Consider the following 13657-nt stretch of genomic DNA (forward strand, 5'->3'; position numbering starts at 1 on the left):
TATCACATTGTAGCATATTTTGAAATGTAAAATATGATCTGACGATACTATTATTATGCTGTGATAGCATATTTTATGACTCGTATATACCTTTTTTATGTTCTATGATGACTCTTTTTTGACGTTGTTATGTTGTGATAGATGGTATGACATGAATATGTCATTATTATGCTCTATAATCTATAAAAGAATGACTTGTATTTCAGTTTTTCAAGCCCCAGACATTTTCATATAACAATGACCCTTATTGATACAAATAGTTTGTCACATTAATAACTAAAGCAAACTCACAATATCAAGATGCAACGGAGATTTACTGAGGAATCAAACCATGTTTTCTTAAATAACATATAATAAGATGTCAAACATAAAATCCAATGACATATCTAAACTACAAAAGCAAGGTGATGAGTGGAAAATTCTAAAGTCCCTCATTTCAATTGGTGAATAAAATAACCAATGTAACCGGCCATGAATATCTGCAACGTCTGATGCTAGACCCCTATCCTGACAACGCCTTTTCCACTTGCCCTAAAATCACAAAGTGGCCATCAAAATTAATTTATAGCATGGCAATACCTTGAATGAGTCATTTACTTACTGAACATCAAAGTACATCATAATAGTATCTACATAATAATATGTAAAGTAATTCCAAAACATTTCACTTCTGATTACTACATTTCACATTTTCTGCTGTATACTTGCTCCCGACATTAATAGCTTCAATTGATGCACACTTTGTTGATCCCTCCTTTTCTAGTGGTTTATTATGACACAAATTAACCATATGATGCTATGACCCAAATATTCATTTATTATGACCCAATATTCGGTCGTACTAATATTCAATATGTTTGATACGAACATTTCGATCAAATTGTATGAGACATTCTGGAACTCAGTAGTTTATGTCATACCTCGAATGTTGGTATATTATGACACAAATTAACCTAACAATGCTATGACATAAATATCATTTACTATGACCCAATGTATCGAGTAATGCTCATCACATGGGCTATCGTCTACAAGAAACAAGAGGAAAGCATTCCAAGGTCATTGTAATGGAAGTTTTTCTCATCTTCAGCCGTTCCTTTCTTTTTTTCCCCTTCTGGACTGATTTTGTTATGTGGTGTTGTATCTGAAATATCAACAAATTAGTGAATAACATTAACACAAACCAAGCATAAAAATTAGGTGTTTTTCCCATAGCAAGTCACCATATAATTGGTGTAACTCCATCATATCCCATACCATTCATGAGTTCTTCAAAAGCATAGGTACATAAGGTTAAAAAAAATATAACTGTAACCTTGTTTTGTGTCATCAATACCAGGCCTCACTTCAGTTGAGGATTTTGTGGAAGAACGCCCTTTTGATTATGAAAAAAAAAACACAATTAAAAACTACCAGATTGAATTGAAATCCAACCAATTGAAGTGAAAATTTTGCCAGATTTTGTCAATTTTAAGTCAATCGTTGTATGAAATCTTACTAACCTTTTCCGTTATGTCTTGCCGATCCAGAAGCTCGAGTGTCGACCATTGTTGAAGTAGGCTTTTGGTTCACCCACCTCGTCGATTTCATAATCGTAAATTAGGATGAGGGTTTTGTGGAGTAGCCGATTTGTGTAGAGGTAGGGTTTTTCTTGATTTTGTGGAAGAAGAAGAAGATTTGAGGGAAAGTAGAGGAGTTTTCGTTGAAAAGAGAGTGTGGAGTAATGACTCCCAATTAATCCGCACTCAAAAAAGGAACGACGGTTTTTAATTTTTTTGATTCCTAATTTACCCCTCACATGACACAAATCCGTCTTATTATGACCCAACAAAAACGAGGAGTCATTCCAGATCATGGCCATTAATCTCCAAATCTGACGGTCCATATATAGTCTGTATTTCTATACTTAAGGACTTCTTTTGGTAGATGAAAACCCTATATATATACTGTATGTTTTGGACCAGAGGATGTAATGGGGGAGGAGACGGGAGATGATATCGTGGTGGAGAGAAAGGCAGTCGTTGGCGGTGAAGTTGGGTCCATTGAGGAAGAACAAGTGCCTCAACAACAAATGCCTGATGTTGATGACAGTGGTGTTGGGTTTTCCCAGAACCTACTCCTAAAAGAATTCATACAGAATGTAGTGAAAAACATTAATCACATGAATTACGAGAAGATCAATCTTGTCAAGGTCCTTAAAGAAGCTCCCTCACACATCAAATCTAATTTTTTTATTTGGATTGGTGTTTGATATGTATAGATCTGCACTTGGAAGCCAAACGACTCCACTTGAATATGTGGCCGACAAGTTTCTTCATTTGTCCAAGACGTTCCTTCAAGACAAGCCTGATACTATTGATCACTGGAAAACAATATCTGAATCAATAGTTATTGCTGAAAAAAAAGGAAGTTCTTGAAGATTTGACTGAATTTCCAACTTTTAAATTTGGACATTTCTTTGATGAAGTAAATACATCATTTTGTTTACATATGTTTCTTTGAGTTGACATTAGATTACTCCTACAGTTTATATACTAACATTGTAGAACTAATTTACAAGCGGTATGCAGAAGAAAGAAACAGAGAAAATATCCCTACATCGCCAGGTTATGATCCTAAAGGGGTGAGCCAATGAATCAGCCTCTCCTATCTCACCACCAGCTGCAGGCCCAATGAATGACGCACAAGTTGAAACGAACAAAGAAAAGCAACAGAAGAAAGGGAAAAAGAAAGAAGAGAATATTGTTAAAATAAAATAACTAAAACTAAGATTAAATAGTATATTGGTTTTATAAAATGACTGAATTGTTGTTGACATGGCTTGAAAGTGTAGTTGACATTTGGTTATAATTGTTGTTGACATGATTTGTACGTGTCGTTGACATGACTTATAATTGTTGTTGACATGACTTATAATTGTTGTTGACATGGTTTCTATGTGTAGTTGACATGGCTTATAATTGTTGTTGACATGGTTCTATGTGTAGTTGACATGGCTTATAATTGTTGTTGACATGACTTATAATTGTTGTTAACATGGTTCTATGTGTAGTTGACATAGTATGTAACATAGTTGACATGGCTTGTACGTGTAGTTGACACGATATGTACCGTAGTTGACATGGCTTGTACGTGTCGTTGATACGATATGCACCATAGTTAACATAATTATATTAGTTGTTGACATGACTAATATATATAGTTGACATGATTTTTAATTGTAACTAACCTTAAAAACATGAATTATAATTGAGCATAATTAAATTATATGTTTAAGTAATCTTAAATTATATGACTACATCTCCATGTGTAAGTAATCTTAAATTATATAGTTGGATGGGTTTTAAAACTATTATTGTGGATTCTGAAGTTTGAACTTAGCAGTTATATCAAATGTTAATCAGTTCAACAAATTGTATTGAAATGTCAACAACCTATAACCAAATGTCAACAGCTTGTATAAAGTGTCAAAAACTCAGAAAACAAATATCATAATTAATAAAGAAAATTATAAGATAGATGTCATTAGAAAGCAAAATCAAATATCAACAACTAATAAAATAATGTCAATAACTTTTAGTATATGTTAACAACTAAAAAACAACTCTGATTGTTGTTGGCATGGCTTGTACGTGTAGATGACATGACTTATAATTGTTGTTGATATGGTTTCTATGTATAGTTGACATGGCTTGTACGTGTAGTTGACATAGTGTGTAACATAGTTGACATGACTTGTATGTACCGTTAACACGATATGCACCATAGTTGACATAATTATATTAGTTGTTGACATGGCTAGTATATATAGTTGACATGATTTTTAATTGTAATTAACCTTAAAAACATGAATTGTAATTGTAATTACCCCTCTTGGCAGGACTGGGGCAGCCTGGACGCCCTCATCAGCGAGTAGCACGGAGGCAAGTCTGACTCCAACTTGTATTGAAATGTCAACAACTTGTAACCAAATGTCAAAAGCTTGTATAAAGTGTGGTTTGATACAGTGGAACTATATAGTGGAGCTTGAATGTAATATAGTGGAGCTTTGCACTGCTGCAAAGCTCAATCAATCAATTAAATGTCACATGAATGCAAAATTGACGTATTGGTTTGAAGTAGCAGTGTTGATATGGTCATTTGACAAATTTTTGTAAATTTATTCCAATCTAACATTGAATGAAACCCATCGTGGTGGGTGAAAAAATATTGAATATGACCATCTTTTGAGAGATACATTCAATTTTTTGATAGTGGAGTGTGAGTTGTAAATGGTGAGAGATGGCTCAAGAGGTGGAAGATATGATATGATAGCATCCTCTGCAAGCGGCACTTCTCAATAAATTGGGTAGTCAATCTTCATAAACCCCATTTTATTTGTCTAACTTACCTTTCCCCATGAAAAAAAGAATGTGCATTCATTTAGTGGAGCTTTGCAGCGGTGCCTGCAAATTAATTCATATCAACAACAACGTTTTACATATAATTCATGTCAACAACAATGGTTTACATATAATTCATGTCGTTGAAGCCGGATTTGACTCCAAAACAATACGGCAACGATCCAAGGGCCTTTGCTGCGAAGTCCACTATACGCTCCCTTATAGCTGCTTTAGACTTGTTAAATGTCACCTTCCCATAAAGTGCAGTTAGCATGTTATGCAGCATTGCGTATTGGTTTGAAGTAGCAGTGTGACATCTTTGCTCTCGCTTGTATAAAGCTCTACCTCATCTTTGGAAATAGAGAACTTTTATATTCATGTGACATCTTTTGTGGGACAAACTAAAAAGGAAAGTGTGACATCTTTTGTGGGACGGAGGGAGTACTATATAGATGCGTGTAATTAAAAGTGAGTGTGTATGGTGAGTGCTTTATTGTTGAGAGAAAATAACATATGAAACTTAACTTTCTCTTGCTCTTCATTTCTGTATACTCTCCGCATCTCTCCTCCCAAGCATTTTCGCGCACATACATATATATATATATATTGTTTCCAAAAGTCGGTTTATTAGCTTCCACTATCTTTATTTATATAAATTCAACGTTGAGTACATTTAAATTTATTTTTGAATATCAAATAGAAGAGATGAGGATTAACTTTGGTAATATTTTTTCCATATAAATTACTAAGTGTCCACACGAAGAGGACCAACAAAACACGTGTTGGTCACTAATTAAAAATAGGACACTAATTATAGAAAATAATAATTAAAATTCACATATACACAACTTATTTGCATCTCACAAGTGATCACAAAATACTTTTATTTCATTAGTATAATTTGGTAGTATTAATAACATGATAATCTATTTTAATAATTTACTGTGTAGAAAATATTTTCTATTTTAGTTGTTTCTAAATCAAATCAATATTTATCCATAAAAATAATAATATCAATCTCTTATTTGTTCTTATTGTTTATAACACTCGCTCACACAATTTTAATAGGTTTGTAATGCAAAAGACAATATATATATAAAATGAGACACGTACAAGGTCTAGGATGTTACAAAGGATGTCTCCTCAGCTGAAACATATAAACAAACTTGTGGAAGTAAGTGACATAGACTGTTTCAATAACCTGCGTATGGATAGGAATGCATTTGGTCGTTTGTGTATTCTTTTAAGAGACGTCGGTGGATTGCGCAATGGTAGATATGTGAAGTTAGAGGAAAAAGTGGCTATTTTCTTCAGCATTCTAGCCCATCATAAGAAAGTTCGTATTACTGGCTTTGATTTTAAACGCTCTGGCGAAACCATTTCGCATTATGTTCATCTTGTTCTACGGGCAGTCCTTAGGCTCTATGACATTCTATTGCCACAGACAGAGCCAGTTACACTTGTGTCAATTCTCGGTGGAAACATTTTAAGGTCAATAGGTGTGTGATTAGATGAATATGCAATTTCCCAGTTTTTTGTAAGAATTTGTTTGTTTTTTTTATGCTTGTTGTTGATTCAACATAGGGCTGTATCGGCGCCTTGGATGGGACATACATAAATGTGCTTGTCAGTAACGCGGACAAGCCACGCTATCGCATGCGGAAAGGGCAAATCTCTACAAATACACTAGCTGCATGTGCGATCGAAACATGAAATTCTTATACTTTCTACCCGGGTGGGAGGGTTCTGCAGACTACTCTCGTGTGCTTAGGGATGCAGTCGGTAGAGATCAGTGGCGGACGCAGAAATATTTTCTGGGAGGGGCTGTACATTAAATTTTTTAGTTAATACTCCATCCGTCCCACAATAAAAATATGCACTTTCTAATTTTAAAAATCCGATGAGGTGGGACCGATTCTCCCCTAACAAAACTTTAATTACTTTTTCTTTCAATATCTCTTTTACTTTTTAAATTTTGCATTAAAACTTGTGTCGAATCCAAATTGTATATTCTTTAGGGACGGAGGGAATATAAACTTCTTTCGTCTTTAAAAATAGAGATTTCTGCAGGGCACGAGTTTGAAAGTGATATTGAATTAGTCTGAAACATAAACTGATAAACTAGTTGAAATAGTATTAGTGGCAGTGGATGGAATCCACGCCATTAATAATACTCCCCTGTCCGAACTAAGTTGGTACAAATATTTGGGCACATAGATTAAGAAATTGTGTTGAATAGATTAAATAAAAGTAGAATAAAATAGAGAAGAGAAAAAAGTAGGAGAGATAAATAAATAATAGAACATATGATAAAATTAAGTAAGAGTGATTGAATATTTTGTTTTTAGTCAAAAAGGAAAATGACTTAATTTTGTTGGGAAGTTTTATAAAAAAATACGACTTATCTAAATTGGGACGGAAGAAGTATAATATACGATAAAAAGGTTTTCAAAATTTTAAAATGACTAATGAATCGAACGATAAACATTTGAACTTATTGTATTTAATAATAGTAGTGAAAACATGTAGAGTAGTAGGAGTACTAGATATTTTGAAATTACAGTGCAAGAATTGAATATTTTTAAATCACTAAAACGTACTGTACTAATAAAAAAAGTGGAACAAGTGATATAGGTGTAGCCGCGTAGCCTATAGGTGTGAGATTTGACATTTGCAAATTTTACTAGGAGTATTATTATTAATTTAATTAGCATTAGTTATATCATCTTCTTCTTCAAGCGGCTACGACAGCCATTTTTTTAAAACTTTCTTATGCAATTTCAAGTTTCAGCCCCTCCTTCTCATTCAATCTTTTACATTTTAGACTTCAGATACAGTAATTTGATGAGGGCTAAAGACATTTTTTCAGACATTTTGAAATTTTTTGAAGTACAAAATATTAAAAAAAAAAAAAATTGGGGAGGGCTTAAGCCCTTCCTCCCTTGGCTGTGTGTCCGCCACTGGTACAGATAGAGGGTTGAGGGTGCCCAAAGGTTTAATTTACCCACTAGCTTTGTCTAAGATATATGCAGTTTAAATAAAGTTGATTATTTAATTTATAGTACATAACGAGGAACTTGTCCACTTGTGATATTTTGTTAGGAACTTATTACCTATGCGATAATGCTTATGCGAATTGTGAAGGGTTCTTGACGCCGTATAGAAATGTACGATATCATTTGAAGGAATGGGGCGTTGGCACACAAAGACCTCAGAACGCACGTGAGTTGTTCAAATTACGTCATAGCAAACCCCGTAACATTATCGTGCGTGCTTTTGCTGTTCTTAAGATGAAATGGGGGATACTTCGGAGTGCTAGTTTTTACCCTATTAAGATCCAGATCCGAATGATAATGGCATGCTTCTTACTACACAATTTTATCTGGGGTGAAATGGGTAATGACCCAATCAAACAGGAGGTCGATGTTGCCGCCCATGCAGCTGCTCTAGATGAAATCGACGGCGACCCTGAATTCGTTGAGCAAGTGGAAACCTCTGCAACTTGGACACAAATGCGGGAGGATTTGGCTAACTCCATGTGGAACAACGTGTGTTCGAATACACTGTGTAATTTGTTTTCCATGATTGCCTTTTTATTTCTTCTTCATAATGCTTCATTTATTTATAATGTACTGATATTTTTAAATTATCTTTTTAAAGCAATACAGCAAGCTATTTTCGATGGTAACGATCGATAGTGACCTGATACCTGATACCTGGTGTGGATGTGGTGAAGGGACGATGCAGCTGTTGTGTGCGGGACCCGATGCGATACATTGTGGGAGGTACTACTACAAATGTCCTACAAATGCAAAACGTTCGGGTTCTTTTTTATGGTGTGATGACTACCATAGAAAAATTGGAAATGGGAAGCTCCTTGATTTTGTGTTGAACCAAGAGTATCGTCCAAATAAAGGATTGTGCAATACTAATGCAGTGAAGAGCAACAAGATGGGTAGATCGGTTCATGGTTGTGGAGTTTGTGGCCACTGTCAAGCTGAAAACAAGATGAACCATGTGTTGGTTTTGTTAGAGTTTGTATACTAGAAATCACGTTTCGAGTGATTGAATACTGTAAAACTCTTATTTTATTTTCCAAGGAATAAAACAGATTATTTTTGTCATAATGTTGTTATGTTTTACATTTAATGGATGTTAATGTATGTTTAAATGTATAAGTTAACTTAACAAAGTCTAAGTCTTTGTTTTAGTAGACCGGTTGTAGGCGGCGTCCACTTTAAGGTAACATGGTCAGTCCTAAACAAAGAAAAAGATGAATTTCACAACCTAGATGGAATTAGACTATCCATCGTGAAAGGTTGCAATGTCAGTCCGCATATTTCTAAGTCTTACTGAAATAAGATGACATTGGTGTGGTAAAGCACTAAACGGATCTAACAGCAAGACATGTCCTTGGGCTATCTACTGAAAGGCGAGGTCTTGATAAATATTTGTTTCTTAATCAATTTAGGTTAGCATTGAGCATACGGTATCGATTATGCATTACTTTGACTAATCAAATGGTGTGGGTTTTTCGTAACCCAATAATCCTGATATATTGGGTACTGGTGATTAATACCTAGCGGTGCTAGGATTGCTATTATATTGAATCGTGCGTGAGGTGAGTCTCGTTTGATAATGTCCTCAAGAGGAGCGCGAAACAAGGTTATATTATTCGGAACCTAGCTAGTTGGAGTTTGATCACTCTATGAATAATAAATAAGCGTTTCATGCTAAGTCCACTCTTGTAATTAATAAGAAGTTAATTAATTAAGTCCATAGCAGACATTAATTAATTAATGGATATTTTTATCTTAACCACGGGAAATGAAAGTTAAACGGAAACCCGGATTACTTATAATTTCGGATTTGGATGAGGAGAGTTCAATATTACTTTTGTAGTGGCTTCTCGTAATATTCCAATTATAACTTATATTAAATTGTGGGTTCGATTTAATTAGTAAAAAGTAAATTGGATGAGCCCATATCCAAAACCTTCCATAGATCCATGTCTGGGCCCAAAAGGAACTTAATATAAATAGGAGAATAAAGGAGACAGAAATCGTAATTTTAACTACTAAAATTTTCGTCCCCCTCTACTAAGAGGAGTTCGAAATTCTCTCCAAATTGGAAAAGGATTTTCTTCTGTCTTCTTTATTTAAGTCATTGAGATCAGCCCACACTGATATTGGAGTACAGTTCGGGAACCAGAGAGAAGATCTGTGGTCTAGTATTCAAAGCGTCACGTGGAGAAGCTGCTAGCCATCATCAATTCTTTGGAGAATTAATTAGGTATTATTTCTGCTCCGTAGAAAAGCATGTTTTAGGTTTCAATATTCTTAAAGCATGATTAATTCAAGTTATGAGCATGATACATGTGAGAATTACGCGAATAACTTTTGTCTAAATAATCTGCTAAATAGATCTGATTATTATGTGATTTATTTATTCGATTAATAATTATTAAATTATGATAATCCGACGCACGCTTCTGCTGCCAGTTCATTCAGGTTTTGCTGGGTGTGATGTTGTTGTTGCTTGGAATTGTAATAGGCAAATTGTTTTAGTCTCCTCTGTGACTTATTTTGAACTTGGATGATGTAGTTTTATTTGTCTCATGGCTTGCTTAGACGGTATTTTAACCTATGGACATGTAGTAATCTATTTTGTAGGATCCATTTTCATAATGGTTTTGAGTTTTGATGAATGTTGGCAGAAACTCTACTTATATTGCATGTGTATTTACATCATTAATGCAAAATTGGCGTATTGGTTTGAAGTAGCAGTGTTGATATGGTCATTTGACAAATTTTTGTAAATTTATTCCAATCTAACATTGAATGAAACCCATCGTGGTGGGTGAAAAAATATTGAATATGACCATCTTTTGAGAGATACATTCAATTTTTTGATAGTGGAGTGTGAGTTGTAAATGTTGAGAGATGGCTCAAGAGGTGGAAGATATGATATGATAGCATCCTCTGCAAGCGGCACTTCTCAATAAATTGGGTAGTCAATCTTCACAAACCCCATTTTATTTGTCTAACTTACCTTTCCCCATGACAAAAAGAATGTGCATTCATTTAGTGGAGCTTTGCAGCGGTTCCTGCAAATTTAATGAGATAGATACATGTCAAAAAAATTGAAGCATCGTACTCATGTATTCAATGTCGTTTGTCATATAAAATGCAGTGAAAATGTAGATACATATACGCATACACTCCCATTGTTACCCAAGCCATTCCTCTCTCTCAAAATGTTAGACAACATCCCCCGCAATGCTCGTTCCTATATGAGAACAAGTGGAGCCATGAGATTGACGTCGTCTTTCTTGATACGTTAATCACCTTGAAACATGGCGCTGGATGTGAGGGGAACCTTTTCCCCAGTCATTTCTTCTTCGAGGCCAAGAACGCTATCCAGAACCAGTTGGGCCACTCCTTCAAGTGGTTTGAGCTTGTCGATCGACTGCACTTTCTGGAAAGGAGAATCAAAACTTTCAATGAGATCGTCAAGCTAGAGGGGACTTTCTGGCACACTGAAACCAACGTCGTCATTGTTGTGGCTCCGAATTGGCACGAAGCGCTTGAGGTAAGTACCAAAACTCCCTCGCAGAAAACTTACTGATTAGTCGTATATGTCTTGATTTGCTTGAAGCTAAACCATCTTCTCGGTGCTTATCACCACCGTGGCGACCCAGCTTATAGTAAACTATGCGATTTGTTCGCCTCGGATGCGCATGAGGGAAGAGCACGAGAAGACCATCATCGTGTTGTCCGACACAAATCAACAATGGGTCAAGTTTTTGCTGGTCCTGAAATCAACGAACCATCAGTTGAGTTCGGCGAGGTGAATAGCGACCCTCGTTTTTCGTTTGCTAGACGTAAACTCATGTTCGACGAAGGGGGCCTAGTTGACCGAGAGTCGACCAACAAGACTGTTGTTTGCTACTATGTGCCCTACGCAAAAGGTAAGCTTGAACGCAAGGTCGAGAAAAAGGGGTCCCCGTGTATTGCCGCACATGCAACCACCTATGAGCCCGAACTTGGCTTACTCATGCGCTTCAAATAGCCCCAAGACCATGTGGGGGATGCCTAGAAAGCCCAACATATGAATCGTAGAAGAATCTGACGACAAGCTATGTATTGGTCACCTCATATTTTGGCTTGGCACGCATATGATATTAGTGTTACTTAGGCTATCTTATGTACTCCATTAACATTATCGTAAACATAGCTATGATCGACAACCAAGTTCTTATACATCGAGAACAATTTTCACCGTATTAAATGGCTTATTTTGTGGTGAAGTTTTAATCTATGTCAGTATCTACCTTTTATTATATGAATTCGCATTGTCATGAGGGGAATATTTGCATCATTTTTATTCTCAACATAGCATGGGTTGTTTACTTTTGTAATTTTAAATTTAATAATGGAATCACCGTTTGAGAAAGGGATTTCTATGAATGAAAGACAACGAGGATTAGTCTGTCAAGAAATGCCCCAAAGTTGAGTACATTCATATCATACATTTGTGACATCTTTGAATCGTAAACATATTTTATTTTGTATAATTTTATGTCCATGGAATATTGTATATTTACAGGTATAATAGTCATATTAAAAGAATACAATAGAAGGTAACATTATAAATAATTATGAGAATAATCTATATATTATTAATGTATAATGAGTATAAAATCATAGATTGAACTACTTTTATATACAAATATTGTTTAAGTATAATGAATTTTAATTTATTTTTAAATCTCACTTTTAAATCTAATATCATGTCCACGAATAGAGGTAGTAAATCTAAAACACAAACAATAAAACATGTAATGGCACACCATGAATGATAATTACAACCAGCGCTGATAAGTAGTCTGAAATCACCAACAGTGAGTAAAGCTAGGATACCATCAGTGCTTACACATTCATAATACGATGTGTTCAGTTAGATAATACTAGACAAAAACCAGCAACACATATGGAATGACAGTAAAAAACTCATACCACACTACCCTTTAATTAAGGCTAAATTGTCCATATATGTCTAATTATATATAAGAGACAAAAAAACAGATCAAGTAAGGTATGTTGCTCAGATGGCGGAAGATTTCATTTCTATCTTTCCCCAAATCAACTTCATAGCCTATACGTTCAGACAAAGTATCCAGACAGGCATTGGTCTCAGAGTGCAGTTTCCTGAGCTCCACGATGGCATCATCACCCTCACTAACTTTCCGCTTGCGCTTGATCGTTTTTGGAACTTCCGGCATTGCAGTTGGATTCTGGCCGTTGTGGGCGCTTCTGTCATCGACCAAGTTGTCCCCAAACGTAGCCTGAACTTGCTCATAACCAAGAAAGTCTTCAAAGCTGGGGTGATAGTCATTGTTGTCCCTATTTCAGTTACAGGCACCTCATCAAAGCTGTTTCGTGCGGCCTCAGCTACCCCCTCGGCATTCGCACCAGTGGCTTTGGCCTTGCCAAAAATAATCTTCTAATCCTCCCAAAATGGCCAAGACCTTGTGCGCATTTGGCGTGCACCGCTGTCTTGCTACAGAATACCAGTTGACATGTATACACTGTTAAGGCACATGTATTAGCTTAAGTAACATATGATCAATGAACTCAACAACAACATAGAAGGCACAAACCTTCACAATTTGATCCCATTGTTCATCCGAGCAGTCAATTTTGAAGTCACCATGCACGTTAAATCCAACCCCACTTCGATCAAGAATCTTTGCTAGCAAGTTGTAGCTTTTTTTTCAGCGCTGTTATCTAAGACTGAATGCGTGGGTTGGTCTTTATATTAGTCCTCGGGAACTCCTTCTGCATCCATTCCTTGATCTTACTGAGGTAACTGCCCCGGAACCCATTATCTGACTTCCGGCCGAGCGCCACCAAATCCTTCAGTGCAACCATAAGTACTGCCTTTTCACGATCAAACCAAGATTGACGCCCTTTGTCGGTTCTATGAACGCTTGACCTTCGGAGCTGGGTACTCCCTGTGGTAAAAAAAAAGTAAAACAGGCACTCGTGATTATAATTCGAGTAAAAGGACCACAATATAACAACATAAATTGAGGAGAAGGTTGTTCATAACAGAATTAACCTTGATGGCCTTGGCTACCGTCTCCAGAATGTACAACTCTCGAAGGTTCAGTCAGACATGGCGATCGACGCACTAAACACAATTACTCCCGGTCAGTTTAACAAATAGACAGCATAAGCAAATTATAACCACAAATGCAAACAGAAGATCAG

Source organism: Salvia hispanica, chromosome 4 (genome assembly GCF_029641045.1).
Source record: "Salvia hispanica isolate PSC_SH4W2 chromosome 4, Shi_PSC_v1, whole genome shotgun sequence".
Lineage (NCBI taxonomy): Eukaryota > Viridiplantae > Streptophyta > Magnoliopsida > Lamiales > Lamiaceae > Salvia > Salvia hispanica.